The sequence below is a fragment of the Rattus norvegicus genome, chromosome 15 (assembly GCF_036323735.1).
Source record: "Rattus norvegicus strain BN/NHsdMcwi chromosome 15, GRCr8, whole genome shotgun sequence".
In the NCBI taxonomy this organism is placed as follows: domain Eukaryota; kingdom Metazoa; phylum Chordata; class Mammalia; order Rodentia; family Muridae; genus Rattus; species Rattus norvegicus.
Genome location: NC_086033.1, coordinates 79,414,060 through 79,426,556, shown reverse-complemented (window position 1 = coordinate 79,426,556; position 12,497 = coordinate 79,414,060). Strand labels below are relative to the sequence as shown.

The following is a 12,497-nucleotide window of genomic DNA, read 5'->3' as shown; positions in this document are numbered from 1 at the left end:
CATCACTTAAAAAGAAAACTAAATTTTACAAGAATGACCTATCACAATCAACTTGCTTTATCTCATTTATTCCAGAATAATTTTCCATTGTCTTCTTTCAGTTCATTACTCTATGTAATATATAGCTCCAAAGACATAGTTTATAATGGCATATCATGTACTGAAAATGTTATTACTCTTGTATTTTGTCCATATGTTTCCTTAGAGACTGCATAAGACCGAATATATTTTCTCTCTTTCAAATATATTTCCTAACATTGCTTACATTATCTTGAAAACAAATGTAATGTATTTTGCAGAACATTCTCTGTGTATATATTTTCAATTACAAATGTTATGGCATATACAATAAAAACAGTCAAAGGCACTCTTTCTAATATGTATATCAAATAATAACAAACTGAATTAATTTCTTATATCTCCATATATCCAATGATGTATAAATATACATTCTTATGGGTATGGAATTTGTTCTTTAATAGTGTTCAAACCATAACCCATCAACCTGCAACATAAATATGTGTTATTCTACCAACAGCAATGCAATGTAGGAATTACATTTTATATTACATTACCTTCTTTCTAGTAGTTCTCAATTATTTTCAAGCATAATAACAGAGATTTGATACTATATGTTTATTAGGAAAATCTAGCAACAGGTTTAATTTTGTCCACCAACTGTGAAAAGTTATCCTGAAATAGTATGTACCCAAAATAGTCACAAGGTCTTAACATTTTTCATAAACATATTGCTTTGAATTTATTAAATATTTTCCACTCAGAAAAAATTAGGAATGAAATACTTCACTGTTATTATAAAGCATTTTGCCCTTTCACTAAATTACAAACAGAGCAAAGAGTATGAAAAAACGGAAGCTCCTTAATTTAAAAAGCAGCAGAAAAAATTTCCCTGCAGTCAGCAAGGTGACAATGTGAAATAGAATCACTAATGTCACTTGCTGAGAGGATCTATCCATTTCTCTTTCTGACTTTTCTCAGCAAACATTTTGAAATATAATTTTAAAACTTAGAATTGCTTTTAGTGTTTAGGTATTAAATGTATTTTGCATTTTCAATATATATTTATACACATGTTTTCTATTATTTTGTGCTACAATTTATTTCCATTCACATTAAAGGATTTCTTAAATTTGTTTTATTAAGCATTTACATTTTATATTATTGTTTCAATAACTATATTTCTTCATAAAGTTAACTATAAAAGAGAATAAATCATTAACATGAATATAATTTTTAAAATGAGAAGTAAAGTATGTCAGCTTAAATTATATACCAGAACTTATTTTATAGAATCTATTTTTAAAGTTCTGCGAGTATCTATCTTTGATGGCTTCAATCTTACTTGTCAACCTGGCTATATTCTCAGTTGCCTGGCAAATTCATAAAATATCTTAGTGATGTGGCTTAAGAGTATTTGTAGAGATGATTGACATTTGACAGTAGATTGAAAGGAAGGGTAAGAAACATCATGAAAGTGAGTAGTGCTGACTGGAGGAGTAGGAATGAGAAACAAAGGAAGGACGTTTACCCACTTCTTCAAAGGTGTTCTTAAGAGGCTGCAATTTTGTCTTGATAAGAATTCATGGACAGCAGAATCCATCTTTTTTAGCCCTTAAATACATATTCAACAGTCATTGGTACTGAGCATCTGTCCATTATGTCAGACATGGGCTGCCTTATTGATATTTGACCTTCCTACTCTATCACCTACAGAAAGCTAAGGTGATAGAATCCTATGAACTCACTTACTATGATACACACACACACACACACACACACACACACACACACACACACACACACAAATTCTCTTGATTTTGTTCTTTGAGAAAGCCCTGACTAATAGAATGGCATAATCACGTTTTACAGCAAGGTCAAACATATATAACATGTTCGAACTTACCTATTCTTTTCCAAAGCATTACCAGCTAAACCTCCTTAAATCTTTTTCTCTGGAGTTCATTGCAAGAGAGCAGTTCTTCAGACAAAAGTATTTGGAAGGCAAGTTTTTTATTATTATTATTTTTGTTTTGCTTGTGTGAGAGTTAAAAATTTAGGTAAATACCATGTGAAGTAGACAGGAAAATCAAAGTTTAAAATTTCTATACAAATGTTCAATATACAAAATTGCAAATATTATTTAACGGAAATATATATAAAGTTATGCAGATTGAAAATAATAAAAGTATAAATTGATTATTATTTAGAGAATGCCAAAGGCATAACACTTTCTACTTTTGACAAAAGAAAAAAATGTGGCTTTTAGATAGAAGAGTAATAATCCCTAAAAAAACAAAAGACCGACAAAAACAAAGCAACAACAACCAAAAAAAAAAAAAAACAAAACAACTACACAAAACTCTTATAAACCTTCAATTTTCCTCAATCGCAATTTTTATTTATGAAACTTCCAGAACTCTTATTAATTTTATATGTAGTTTGAGTGAATTGTTCATTATGGTATTACTGACAATGCTGAGAACTAATAATTAACAATTAGGTTCCTAAACACATAAACTACATAAAAGGAATGCTAGTAGACATTTTGGTTAAAAATGGATAGAAAAACTCGTGTTTTTCAAAATGGAATGGCTGCAAATAATTTCTGTTTTGAAGAAAAATCAGTGCCCTATAAGAGAACTTTACTTAGTACTATGTTTTCTTAACCAGACACTGGCATGACCTTGTCCTTTCAGTAGATATTTGTACCAATAAAGCTTATTTCAAGAAAATGACCTAGCATCACTCCCCAAATAAGTATTGATCCATCAGTTGGGACAAATAGCCAAGTCTTGATGAAAAATTATGTTCAATTCCAGTGGTGCTCCTTTCCTGTCTAGCAAAAGAAATGGTCTTTGAAATGGAAAAGCAGAAAATATGTTGACAAGGGCAAACTAAATTTCAATGATGGACAACAATTTGAGGTAATTACTCAGTTAGTTTAGCCCTTTCCATTGAGCATTTTCTCTATAGATCCAGGACCCTGCAGTGGAATCAAGAGATTCAGGTGTTCAAAACCAGCTTCACTTATACAGTAAATTTGAGGTCAGCCTGAGGTTCTTAATATTCATCTCAATCAGTCACAAAACAAACAAACAAAAAAGAAAGCAAACAAAAATGTTTATTATATGGTCTAATTAAGCATCAGTTATTAAGTGCTACATGTATCTTAACCTTTATGATATCTATATATTATCAAATACTATGATAATGTTTCTTAGCCTTTCAATTAAAAACATGGGATGTTTTTCCTCTTTATCCTTTCTTAGATTGACAATAAAAATATTAGAAACCCTTGGCTCCTTTTATTCCTCAGTAGAAAAGTCTTAGTGACATTCTCTTTGTGCTTTTCCAGTTATGTTTGTGTACATATGTGCATATCAATATGCACATTGCTGTACACCTTCTCTGAAATTTTTGAAAGGATACACAAGCATTTTGTCATTAAGGTGAATAACCAGCTAGTCTTGACCATTCTGCTTTTGAAACCAGTTGTTACATGGTCTGAAAACAGTGGCCTAGTTGTCTAACTAAAGAACAGAAGAAGCGGCTGAACCTGTTGTTTTAAGTGCCCTTCTATAAACAAATATTAAAAAGTGAAAGAGAGAGAATTCTGTTTAGTTATATACCGAGTTTTCAATTGTTTTATTTGGCTGTTGTTGTCTGATTTCTTGAGTTCTTTATATATTTTTGATATTAGTCCCTATCAGATATAGGGTTGGTGAAGAGCTTTTCCCATAGTCTCAGCTGCTGTTTTGTTCTATTGATTGTGTCCTTGGCCTTACAGAAGCTTTTAAGTTTCATGAGGCCCCATTGATTAATCTTGGTGACTGCATTATTAGTGTTCTGTTCAGGAATTTGTCATCTCTACCAATGTGTTTGAGGCAGAGCCTTTTAACTTACCCATTATTCAGCAGCTGTCCAATGATTCACATTGAGTATTTGAGATTTGAGGTAACTCTCCACCTTTGATCCGTACTTAGCTTTGTCTATTAAGCCTCAAATGATTGCACTGACTATCACAAGATTTCCTTTGACAACTGAAGTGAGTTAAAGATCAAATGCTGCTCTAACATTTCTTTTGAAACCAATGAGTTAGAGAATAATTTGCAGTGTTAGTGTTTTCTGTTTTTCCAGTTATTTACTTACTGTCTTCTGTGTTATTTTCTTATCATTATGATAAAATATCTGAGAATTCAACTCAAAAAAGAATGTGATTATTTTTGCTAACTGATTGAGGATGGTGAAGTCATGGCTATTTAAGCCTAAAACAGCCTTTCCTATTGTATTTGGAGTTAAGAAGCAAAGATAGATGGGTGTTATTCCTCAGCACATCTTATTATTTTCCATGTTATCTAGAAATATAGATCATAGAATGATTGATTCACTTTTAGGTCAGGTCTTCTCAATTCAGCACATCTAGAATTTCCTTAACAGATATATATTTAAGTTAGTCTCCTCAGTGAGTGTCTTGTCAAGTGGACAGTATTAGCCATCACAAATATATTTCATGAATTGATTGAAATCTTTTGAATTATGAGGCATGTCCTTTACTCTTTAACTCTCATACTTCATAATGTCTACTTGAAAATGTAAAATATGTCCAGTCTAAGATGAAAAGTTAGACTCAGAGACCCTCCCACGATATTCTCTTAAGTGTAAGCACCAATAATATAAACTTACATACTTCTAGAAGAAAAAGATAAAGGTACACTTTATAATTTTAAAGGCATTAAATCTGAAAATCACAAAGAATGATGAGCACAAAGCAAGATCAAACCACTGCAAGACAAACAGCAAATCCTGAAGTTCCGTGATGTATTGGTGTCTTTACTAAAACTATTTCTGACCCGAAGGCCTAGAGTTGCACCATCCTTGTAACATACATAGCCCCTGTCTTTGGTCAGTCTCACTACAAACCTGAATCATTCTTTGACAGATATGTGAAGGTTTGGACATCTCAGACATTCTACGATCTCCACTAAAGTTAGTATTCAGGTGAACCTCTTCATGCAGTGCTTTTCTCTTTGGGCCTCTTTGCTTCGACTTTGACAGTGCCATACATTGCCTGGCTTCAGTGGCTCCTTAGAATCAAAACAAAAGACTTCATAGTGTACCCATCTTCTACTTTACAAACCAGTATCATGAGGTTGGTGTTGCCTCATTCTGCTGCCAGTCATGATGGAGACTGTTCATTGAGTCCCTGGTTGTCATAGCATTTATGTGCATCCAGTTTTAGCCTGAACATTTTTTCTATCTGTTTTCTAGCATGGCATAATTTAATCATCATTTCAATTTCAGGTTCGTGGTTTTCAAACATTATGTGTTTTTCCTACTGTATAGTTTTGACTTCATTGATAAAAACTGAGTGTCTATAGGTGTGTGGATTTACTTTTGGGTCTTTGATTCCATTCCATTGATCATCTGTCTGTCTCTGTACCAATACCATGTGATCTTTATCACTGTTGCTCTGTAGCACAACTTGAGGTCAGAGATTGTGATTCCTCCAGAAGTTTTTCATTGTTCAGGATTGTTCTGTCTATCCTAGTATTTTGTTGTTGTTGTTATTGTTGGCTGTGTTGTTTTGTTTTGTTTTTTTCTTTTCAAATCTGGAGTTGATAATTGTTTTTTTCAAGGTCTGTAAAAAATTATGTTGGAATTTTGATGGGAGTTGGATTGAATATGTAGATGGATTGTGATAAGATGATCATTTGCCTGTATTGATCCCATACATGATCATGGAAATTCTTTCCACCTTCTGATATCTTCCTCAATATCTTTTTACAGAGAAGTTCTTCTCATACAGGTCTTTCACTTGCTTAGGTAGAGTCACACTAAAGTATTTTATATTGTTGGTGACTATCGTGAAGGGTGTCATTTTCCTAATTTTATGAGGTCCCATTTTTCTTTTGATCTTAGAGTACATTCCATTGGTATTCTGTTCAGAAAATTTTCTCCTGTGCCCATGTGTTTGAGGCTCTTCACCCCTTTTTCTCTTCTATTAGTTTGAGTGTGTATGGTTTTATTTGGAGGTCCTTGATCTACTTGGACTTGACCTTTGTACAAGGAGATGGGAATGGATCAATTTGCATTTTTCTACATGCTGACCTTCAGTTGAACCAACACCATTTGTTGAAAATGCTGTCTTTTTTTTTTTTTTTTTTTACATTGGATAGTTTTAGCTCCTTTGTCAAAGATCAAGTGACCATAGGTGTGTGGGTTCATTTCTGGGTCTTCAATTCTATTCAATTTATCTACCTGCCAGTCTCTGTATCAATACCATACAGTTTTTAAATCACTATTGCTCTGTAATACAACATGAGGTCAGGGATGGTGATTCCCCAGAAGTGCTTTTCTTGTTGAGAATAGTTTTCGGTATCCTGTTTTTTAGTTTTTGTTTTTGTTATTCCAGAAGAATTTGCAAATTGTTCTTTCTAAATCTATGAAGAATTGAGTTGGAATGTTTATTGGGATTGCAATGAATAGATTGCTTTTGGCAAGACAGCCATTTTCAGTATATTGATCCTGCCAATCCATGAGCATGGGAAGTCTTTCCATCTTCTGAGATCTTTGATTTCTTTCTTCAGAGACTGGAAGGTCTTGTCATAGAGATACTTTACTTACTAGGTTAGAGTTACATCAAGACATTTTATACTATTTGTGTCGATTTTGGTGGGTGTTGCTTCTTTAATTTCTTTCTCAGAATATTTATCATTTATGTAAAGAAGGGCTACTGACTGCTTTGACAAATTTGTATCAAGTCACTTTGGTGAAGTTGTTTATCAGCTCTAGGAAGTCTCTGGTAGAAATTTGAGGGGGACTCAAGAATTTTATAATATCATATGCAAACAGTGATACTTTGACCTCATCCTTTGGAAATTTTATTCCCTTCATCTCCTTTAGTTGTCTTATTATTCTAGCAAGAACTTCAAGGATTATATTGAATAGATAGGGAGAGAGTGAGAGCCTTGTCTAATCCCTGATTTTAGTGAGATTGCTTCAAGTTTCTATCCATTTATTTTGAAGTTGACTGGATATTGCTTTGATTATGTTTAGATAGAATCCTTGAATTTCTGATCTCTTTAAGATATTTCACATGAAGGGATTGGATTTTGTTAAAGGCGTTTTTAGCATCAAATGACATGATCATGTGTTTTTTGTGAGTTTGTTTTTATAATGGATTTTGAAGATTGATTTTCATACATTCATTCATTAAGCTCTACTAATGATATTCTAGGTTTTTATATAACTATTTTGTAAATCCTAGCAAATTTGTTTCTTAAGCTAGTTTTGAAGGCTTCAGACCACAAGGCCCAGATCATCACAGAATTGACTCTGCCTCTAACACCCATTTTCTGAACTGTTATTTTCCTGACACCGGTGATTTACAACAAATAGTATTTATTTGGGGGCCACAGTAAATGTGTACTATCCATCATATCACAAAAGTCATGATAGCAGTAACCCAAGGCAACAGAGTCTATACAACAGAGTCTAGACCCAAGGCATACATCTCAGCTAGAATAGGGCCTCTCACTTCAAATAACCTAATCTTAATACTGCCTCACATGCAACCCCTAGAGGATTTTCTACTAGGTAATTCTATGTTCTACTAGGCTGATAATCAGCATTAGCCATCACATCTAAACATCTTTTAAATGCTAATAAAATTATAGTATAAAATATATTATGGAACCTTTAAACTTTTCCCCAATTTGAGCAATATTTATGTCTACCACTGTGTAGTCTGGTACTATCCTATGTATCTACTCCTTTTATGGTGTTTTAATCTCTACATCACAGAGTCGTTCTCAAATTTTTTCAATACATTAAAATAAACTTGCCATACTTCCCCTTTATTTCTTTATATTCCATATTCACAACTTTCATGTATTTGTTTTCAGTGTTATTTCTGAAAACATCTTCAAGAAAATGTTTTCCTTTTTGTCTTTCTTATAATATGAGTTAAAATCATCATTACCCACAGGGGGTTTCTAATAACAAGGCTCAAATGGGTTTCCTTCATTCCAGAGTTATGAACAATTATCAATCATTAATCTTTTAAAATTACTGTCAGTTAATGGTTTTCAATCTTACACAAAACAAAATGCAAATCTTTATCTATGATCACAGGGTCTTAGAAATCAAGATTCTTGCTTTGGTTGACTTTATGTCTGTAACTCTATCTTTTAAGTCAGATTTAGCTATAGTGGCATGTTTGATAATTTCAAACCAGCCTTTGTATATCTTAGTTTACATTTTTCTTCATATAGAGAACCTTCATCAAATAAACCTATTCCCTTTATATTAATTACCTTGTTCAACTCTTATCATGTCCTTTCCTTCTACAGTAGATTTGTATTCTGCATGCTTGTTTTAATATTTAGCATTTTTTGTGCCCTAGATAGTATTTTCTGTTATTTCTTTTTCTACTCAAATGTAAGCAACTTGAAAATTGCAACTTTTTTTTCCTTTTCTTTTTGTCGGAGCTGGGGACCGAACCCAAGCAACTTTATTTATGGTTATATCTACAGATTAAATAAAACTGATTTTTAAGAATATTAAATGTGTGTTTACTGAACAAATTAATGAATACCACTGGAATGTACATATTTAACTGTGCATACAAAAAATTAAAATCAAATATAATCAGTTTTCCTTTATCACTTTCAAATGCCTGTTAAGTAGACAAGATCATATTTCTACTCATTCTACCTCTGTATTGACTAATCAATTTGACTCAGTCCACATCTAAAATATTGAAGATCAAATATTTCATGTTATAATTGCATTTTTCTGAGTACATTTCCTGTCTTTCTACTACTTTTAAAATGTATATTTTTAGAATCACAGAGGAAAATGTTGGCTTCTTTGGCTACTTCACATTATTCTTATGAGAATTTCATGTAATCCATTTGATGTTATTTACATCTCCAGCTCTTTCCCTAATTTCTTTCAAATCCATCTCTTAATCTTTTCAACTTCCTTTTTTCTTCATTATATTTTATCAATAAACCATAGATTCTAAATTGTGCTGGTCAAAACTTTGCCGTGGGATCATCATCAGAAGCTTGGTCAACCTTCCAGGGGCCATGCTCTTAAAGAATACTGCTGCTCTCTTCCTGGCAAAGCTGTCTACTATCAACAGCTCATCAGTTAGTGGCCCTGGTCTGTGAATCCACCCAAGTTCTTTCTAAGATATTAACTGACCTGGTATAGTGCAGCTCTCATGAAGGCAAACACATTTTTGGTGAGCTTATAAATACAATGAATGACCCCGTCTTAATCACAAGACTTCTTACACACTGGAACTCCTTAATTTCAGGCTTTTAAATTCTTTGACTTCTCTTAATTACATTTTGGCCACTAAGTGTTGGAAGATGGTTCAGATTTTTCCACTTGTAAGACATATATATATATATATATTATATATATATAATATATATTAGTTATATAATTATTTAGTCAAGTTGTTATTTATGTGTTAAACACTGTTCACTGAACAATGATTCATCTACTAAAGAATACTGTACTACTCTGTGGGAATAGGTATGCAATTTGGAATATACGTTGCCTGGTGTTGTGTTCATTTAGAATAGTAGTATGTTTATTCCTTGGGGTTTTAAGCCCCATAACTCTGGGTTCTTGATCATATATCCAGTGCCAGAGATATTTAGTGCATATGGAATAGGCCTAATATCCAATCTGAAGCAGCTGGATACCCCTGTAACATCTGTGCTACTGTTTCTTCATTGTATGTTCCAGGCTTGTAATTTGAAAGCCTATGGCCGTGCTCGCTTCGGCAGCACATATACTAAAATTGGAACGATACAGAGAAGATTAGCATGGCCCCTGCGCAAGGATGACACGCAAATTCGTGAAGCGTTCCATATTTTTCAAGCTTCACCAACAGAATACAAGAGATGGAAGAGAGAATCTCAGGAGCAGAAGATTCCATAGAAATCATTGACTCAACTGTCAAACATAATGTAAAGCGGAAAAAGCTACTGGTCCAAAACATACAGGAAATCCAGGACTCAATGAGAAGATCAAACCTAAGGATAATAGGTATAGAAGAGAGTGAAGACTCCCAGCTCAAAGGACCAGTAAATATCTTCAACAAAATCATAGAAGAAAACTTCCCTAACCTAAAAAAAGAGATACCCATAGACATACAAGAAGCCTACAGAACTCCAAATAGATTGGACCAGAAAAGAAACACCTCCCGTCACATAATTGTCAAAACACCAAACGCACAAAATAAAGAAAGAATATTAAAAGCAGTAAGGGAAAAAGGTCAAGTAACATATAAAGGGAGACCTATCAGAATCACAGCAGACTTCTCGCCAGAAACTATGAAGGCCAGAAGATCCTGGACTGATGTTATACAGACCCTAAGAGAACAAAAATGCCAGCCCAGGTTACTGTATCCAGCAAAACTCTCAATTAACATTGATGGAGAAACCAAGATATTCCATGACAAAACCAAATTTACACAATATCTTTCTACAAATCCAGCACTACAAAGGATAATAAATGGTAAAGCCCAACATAAGGAGGCAAGCTATACCCTAGAAGAAGCAAGAAACTAATCGTCTTGGCAACAAAACAAAGAGAATGAAAGCACACAAACATAACCTCACATCCAAATATGAATATAAAGGGAAACAATAATCACTATTCCTTAATATCTCTCAATATCAATGGCCTCAACTCCCCAATAAAAAGACATAGATTAACAAACTGGATACGCAACGAGGACCCTGCATTCTGCTGCCTACAGGAAACACACCTCAGAGACAAAGACAGACACTATCTCAGAGTGAAAGGCTGGAAAACAACTTTCCAAGAAAATGGTCAGAAGAAGCAAGCTGGAGTAGCCATTCTAATATCAAATAAAATCAATTTCCAACTAAAAGTCATCAAAAAAGATAAGGAAGGACACTTCATATTCATCAAAGGAAAAATCCACCAAGATGAACTCTCAATCCTAAATATCTATGCCCCAAATACAAGGGCACCTACATACGTAAAAGAAACCTTACTAAAGCTCAAAACACACATTGCACCTCACACAATAATAGTGGGAGATTTCAACACCCCACTCTCATCAATGGACAGATCATGGAAACAGAAATTAAACAGTGATGTCGACAGACTAAGAGAAGTCATGAGCCAAATGGACTTAACGGATATTTATAGAACATTCTATCCTAAAGCAAAAGGATATACCTTCTTCTCAGCTCCTCATGGTACTTTCTCCAAAATTGACCATATAATTGGTCAAAAAACGGGCCTCAACAGGTACAGAAAGATAGAAATAATCCCATGCGTGCTATCGGACCACCACGGCCTAAAACAGGTCTTCAATAACAATAAGGGAAGAATGCCCACATATACGTGGAAATTGAACAATGCTCTACTCAATGATAACCTGGTCAAGGAAGAAAAAAAGAAAGAAATTAAAAACTTTTTAGAATTTAATGAAAATGAAGATACAACATACTCAAACTTATGGGACACAATGAAAGCTGTGCTAAGAGGAAAACTCATAGCGCTGAGTGCCTGCAGAAAGAAACAGGAAAGAGCATATGTCAGCAGCTTGACAGCACACCTAAAAGCTCTAGAACAAAAAGAAGCAAATACACCCAGGAGGAGTAGAAGGCAGGAAATAATCAAACTCAGAGCTGAAATCAACCAAGCAGAAACAAAAAGGACCATAGAAAGAATCAACAGAACCAAAAGTTGGTTCTTTGAGAAAATCAACAAGATAGATAAACCCTTAGCCAGACTAACGAGAGGACACAGAGAGTGCGTCCAAATTAACAAAATCAGAAATGAAAAGGGAGACATAACTACAGATTCGGAGGAAATTCAAAAAATCATCAGATCTTACTATAAAAACCTATATTCAACAAAATTTGAAAATCTTCAGGAAATGGACAATTTCCTAGACAGATACCAGGTATCGAAGTTAAATCAGGAACAGATAAACCAGTTAAACAACCCCATAACTCCTAAGGAAATAGAAGCAGTCATTAAAGGTCTCCCAACCAAAAAGAGCCCAGGTCCAGACGGGTTTAGTGCAGAATTCTATCAAACCTTCATAGAAGACCTCATACCAATATTATCCAAACTATTCCACAAAATTGAAACAGATGGAGCCCTACCGAATTCCTTCTACGAAGCCACAATTACTCTTATACCTAAACCACACAAAGACACAACAAAGAAAGAGAACTTCAGACCAATTTCCCTTATGAATATCGACGCAAAAATACTCAATAAAATTCTGGCAAACCGAATTCAAGAGCACATCAAAACAATCATCCACCATGATCAAGTAGGCTTCATCCCAGGCATGCAGGGATGGTTTAATATACGGAAAACCATCAACGTGATCCATTATATAAACAAACTGAAAGAACAGAACCACATGATCATTTCATTAGATGCTGAGAAAGCATTTGACAAAA

At 33.8% G+C, this 12,497-nt stretch overlaps 1 protein-coding gene and 1 non-coding gene across 2 annotated transcripts in view; both read left to right on the top strand.

The window, feature by feature from the left end:
- The window catches only part of Klhl1 (kelch-like family member 1), a 444,521-nt gene that overhangs the window by 124,128 nt on the left and 307,896 nt on the right, over nt 1-12,497 (top strand). The gene's annotated exons all lie outside the window — the stretch shown is intronic.
- Nucleotides 9,812-9,918, top strand: LOC120097292 (U6 spliceosomal RNA). Its single transcript, XR_005494502.1, has one exon. It is a non-coding gene; the product is annotated as a U6 spliceosomal RNA (small nuclear RNA).